We start from the raw sequence: 5,195 nt of genomic DNA on the forward strand, positions 1-5,195 counted from the left end.
TGTGCAAAACATTTGAAAAATCATGGCAACTGTTTGTCTATGTGAGTGCTTCACATATTCCTCAGTTCTTTTAAATGTTTGCTATACGGATGTCTTCAAGTTTATGAAAATACATTTTCACTTTTATAAGTGTTCTAGTTTTGCTCTTTTTATCACCTACATTTCTGACTTCTCCTTTTCTACTTGAAAGACCCAAATTGAACCTGAAAGCTGCTAAGGAGGGAAAGGGAAACTTGTTAGGTGTAGGAGTGATACTATCTAGAGTTATATTAACACTGAATATATACAAAATCTGGAGAGCCCTTGGGGATTTATATAATGGGAAATGCATCTTCAAATGTCCCCAACTTAATTCCTTATGTCTGCCTTTTCTAATTAGCATTCTTCTGAATAAAAATGAAATTTATGTGATCATGGCAGTGATTATCTTAAGGACTATTTCTTCCATTTTTCTAAAACTATATTAATGGAGATAAAATTTATGTAACACAAAATTAACTAGTTTGCAGGGAATGATTCCTTGGTGTTTGTTGCATTCACAATGTTCTCCAACCATCATCCCTCTCTTGTGCCCAGCCATTTGCATCAACCCAAAAAGATACCCCCTTCTTAGTGAGCCACTGATTGTGACTGTCTCTATGTATATATTCATATAATTATCTCATATAAGTACAATTTCACTATATATGGCATGCTGAAACTCTGTCTAGTTTTCTCATGTTGCATAAAGTTTTTTGGAATCCCATTTATGGCTAAATAAGCCCATTGTATCTACATACTTGTAGTGAAGTGACTTTTTTTAATGGTTCTTCTACCCCTTTCATCTATCGCTTCCACAAATTATTGGGTGGGTCCATGAAAATCAGGTGTAGAAAGCTAGAAATCCGGCACTGGTCAGTTTGTCACTCCCCTGGCTAGAAGAATGTAGCGTCTCTGAAGCAGAAAGGGAGACTCGCAAGGCCCTCAAGGAAGAAGAGGCATCAGTGGAGAAGAGCAAAGTGAAGGAGAGCAAAGGTGTAACTTGAGACAGCAATTGAGTAAAGCACCCTTACACATACATTCATTGCCCTCATCATTCTCAAAATTCGCCTTCCACTTGGGTTCCTTTAATCAGCTCATTTTCCTTTTTTCCTCCCCCTCCCTCCTCGCTGGCCCCTCCCTCATGAACCCTTAATAATTAATAAATTGTTATTAGATCTTATCTTACACTGCCCGGCGTCTCCCTTCACCCACTTTCCGGTTGCCCATCCCCCAAAGAGGAGGTTATATGTAGATCCCCGAGATTCGTTTCCCCTTTCTACACCCCCTTTCCTCCCGGTATCGCCACTCTCACTGTTGGTCCTGAGGGTTTCATCTGTCCTAGATTCCCTGTGTTTCCAGATCCCAACTGTACCACTGCGCATCCTCTGGTCTAACCAGGTTTGCAAGGTAGAACTGGGATCATGAGAGTTGGGGGGAGGGGGAGGGGAGGAAGCATTTAAGAACTAGAGAAAGGTTGTGAGTTTCATTATTGCTGCACTGAACCCTGAGTGACTCATCTCCTCCCCTCTACCCCTCTGCAAGGGATGTCCAGTTGTCTACAGATGTATCTTATTGTGGTTTTAACTTATATTTTCATATTGACGGATAATATTGAGCATATATTAATGTACATGTTGGCAATATGTATCTTTTTTGGTTAGAGAAATGTCAATTCAATTTCTTTATCCATTTTAAATTTACTTGATTATTCTTTTGTTGTGACCTTGTAAGACCTCCTTTATGTGCTGGTCTAGATATCTGATTTTCATCAGGCACAAGATCTGCAGATACATATTTTTTTTATCCTATTAGGGAAGTTATCATCTAACTTTCTTTATAAAATCCTTTAAAAATTCCCGATTTAAAACACTTATTTAAGTTTTGTCAAGTTAAGTTTAATAAATATTTAAGTTTAAAACATTTCATTTTAATTTTGAAGTGTTTTTTATCTAGAAGACCTTTGGCTGTAATATTTAACAGCTTGCTGTTGACAATACAGTGGATGATTAGGACCAGCTAATCAACTGAAGAAAAGATCTGGTACCTGGGATAATTCTACATCATAGAGGATCTCTATGAGGTCTAATCACGCCAACAGCACACAAACATAGCAATGCTTCTGATTTCATATCTAAACAGCCACTTTAAATTCAGGCTCACAAAAATTATTTTTCCTTCTAAGGGTTTCATGGTTTTATTAATCCCCTTTGAGTTCATTTTTTGTTACAGTGTGAGCTAGCAGTCTAATTTTATTCTTTTTCATGTGAAAAAAAAACATGCAATGTATTTCTTTTCCCATCGAATGGTATGCCAGAAAGCCATTGACCATACATATACAGGTATATTTTCTGGACTCTAAAATCTATTCCATATATATATCTATTCCATATATCTATCTATCTATCTATCTATCTATATATATATATAAACCTTTTGCCAATAGCACATGCTTTGGGTTACAGCATATCTGTAGTCAACTTTGAAATCCATCCAACCCAATGCCATAGAGTTGACTCTGACTTAATCATTCTAGGGACAGATACACTCATCTTCTTTCCTGGCGACTTGAAGTCAGCACCTCCATGTCTAACACATTGTGGTATAAAAGGATGTCACCCTCCATTTTTTTCAGTATTGTTTTGACTATCTAGGCCTCTTGCAATTTCATATAAGTTGGAGAATTAACATTTTATTTTTGGAAATATTGTTGTTTGTTGATTGTCTTCAAGCAAACTCCCACTAATACTGGATGTACAGGACAGAGTAGATCTGCCCCCATGTGGTTTTTTAGGCTGAAATCACCACGGTAGCAAATTGTCAGGTATTTTCCCTCGTGAAGGAGACCTGGTAACATTGGGCTGCTGACCATGAGCTCAGCAATTTGAAATGACCAGCTACTTCAGGAGAGAAACGTGAAGCCTTCCACTCCCATTAAGATGGACAGTCTTGGAAGCCCACTGGGTCAATTTTATTAGGTCCAATAGAGTTGCTATGGGTTAGGGTTTTTTCCCCCTTAATGATATGGCTGGTGGATGTGAAACAATGACCTTTCAAAGTGGAGCTTTGGCTGTGGTACCACCACTGTCCTTGAGATTTTGTTGAATTTGTAGATCACATTGGGTAGTATTATGACCTAATAAAATTTTCTTCTAATCCATTAACTTTTTTAGTAAAGCTTTAACATTGCCAGTGCATACATCTTTTATCTTACAGATGAAATTTGGACAATAGTCTTTATTCTTAGGAAATTTCTTGTAAATGAAATTATTTTTGTTTTATTTTTATTTGGACATTTATTAATTGTTGATGTATAGAAACTCATCAGATTTTTAATGTTTATGTGAGTGATTATCACTTACACAAAGAAGAGTTGGGAGTCATCATCAATGATCAGCAATCTGTTACAATTTAAAATGAAGTAGCAAAAATGTGAGACAGCAATCGCTCTGTAAGGAGGGCTAGTGGCATAGTGGAGTACCCATTGGGCTGCTAACCACAAGATCAACAGTTCAAAACCATCAGCCACTCCACTGGAGACAGATGAGGATTTCTACTCCTGTGAAGATTGATAGTCTTGGAAATCTACAGGAGCAGCTGTGCTTTGTCTTCTAGGGTTACTATATATCTCCCTTTATTTGATGGCAATTGTAAGATGAGGAGAGAGCAGTCTTGGTAAAATAGTATTGCAAAAAGGAATTTATTATGACAGTATAGCCTAAAATAGCTGACGTGTTAGAGTGAACACACAGGAATGAGAGGGAAGAGAAATGAAGACTGCACATGAACTTGAATTTTCCAGTATAATCGAGACAGTCAGCTGACGATTCAAAGTATTCCGAAGCCTTAAAAAACAAACACACAAAAGCTGTGACTAGTCTTCGACATATTAAAGATAATGGATAGTAATCAATATTCACCTTTCATAAATGGGAACTTCAAAAGGGTAAATAGTAATATCCATAAAGTGGGAGATTTACTGTACTCATTAAGAACATGATTTTTCCCAAGCAAATTTCTCCTAAGGTTGAATTTTTTTTTCACCAAAACCTACGTTCACACACACTACTGCAATAGAGTCAATTCTGATTCATAGTGACTCTCTAAGACAGCATAGAACTGCCCCTAACTCTTTGCAGAAATCGAAAGCCTCATGTCTCTCCCATAATATTCAGCCTATGAGCAGTACAAATATATGTTCTCTCTGAGTGAATATTTAATATTAATATTAAGTTAATATTCTAAAAAGCAAATGTGGGAAACAGAACTAAGTATAGGATAACATTCTGATATTGTCCAGATAAAGAGAAAAAAGGGAAGTTTCTGTGTCAGCCCCCATATGAAGCATGATAATAGGTGTGAAAGTTAAAATAGGTTACAGTGAAATTATTTATACCTAGAAATGTTAAGCAAGCAGCCTTCCCATATTCTCTCTTCTTTTTTTTTCTTCTTTTTTCTTCTTCCTTGTCCCGGCGCTTGAGGATAGAACCAGCGGATGGGCAGCCACTGGCACTGAAGACATGGCGCCAAGGGGACCGGAGTCCGCTCCCTCTGCCTCCGTACATAACTGGGACCGGGACTGCACGCCCGGCCCCCTCCAAGAAAAGGAGGGTATATTCTCTCTTCTTGCTGACTTTTCTCCAAAATATGTTGTCAAGTCCCCCAAACAAATATGAAGGTAAGTGACCAGAAGAGATTTGAATTTGAAAGGTTTATTCTGTATCGGTACTCTTTCTTTCTTTTAAAAAACAAGAAATATATAAAAAATTAAAAATAGAAACGTATGCATCTAAGGTAGAGCAGACACCCTTGCAATCAAGAAAATGTTACTGGAGAAACTGAATGGGCATTATTAGGTTGTGGCATCTCAGAAAACATGGAGACCTCTAGCTTGTTCCACAGAGCTTTGCTGAGGGTGCTACAGAGCCACTCAGGAGACCATTGTGTGGAAGCAAGATTCAAACAAACAGTAACGCAGGAAGCAAAAGTAGAATGCTCCCGAGGGTAAGGAGTGGAGGCCAGGTGATCAAAGAACTGACACACCCACATATCTGTGAAAGCACTTCCTCCAGATTTAGAGTAATTCTCAGAAGATTTCTGAATGCAGTTTTGAAGCTCAGGCTAGAAGCTGGTTAATTTCCCTTTATCAGTGAGTCAAGCCCAATCTCTGAACTGAC

General features: G+C 37.8%; 1 non-coding gene across 1 annotated transcript; it reads right to left on the reverse strand.

The window, feature by feature from the left end:
- Nucleotides 1-4,480: 4,480 nt before the first annotated feature.
- Nucleotides 4,481-4,629, reverse strand: LOC142460497 (small nucleolar RNA SNORA57). The gene has a single exon (XR_012786690.1). It is a non-coding gene; the product is annotated as a small nucleolar RNA SNORA57 (small nucleolar RNA).
- Nucleotides 4,630-5,195: the final 566 nt, after the last annotated feature.

Source organism: Tenrec ecaudatus, chromosome 10 (genome assembly GCF_050624435.1).
Source record: "Tenrec ecaudatus isolate mTenEca1 chromosome 10, mTenEca1.hap1, whole genome shotgun sequence".
In the NCBI taxonomy this organism is placed as follows: domain Eukaryota; kingdom Metazoa; phylum Chordata; class Mammalia; order Afrosoricida; family Tenrecidae; genus Tenrec; species Tenrec ecaudatus.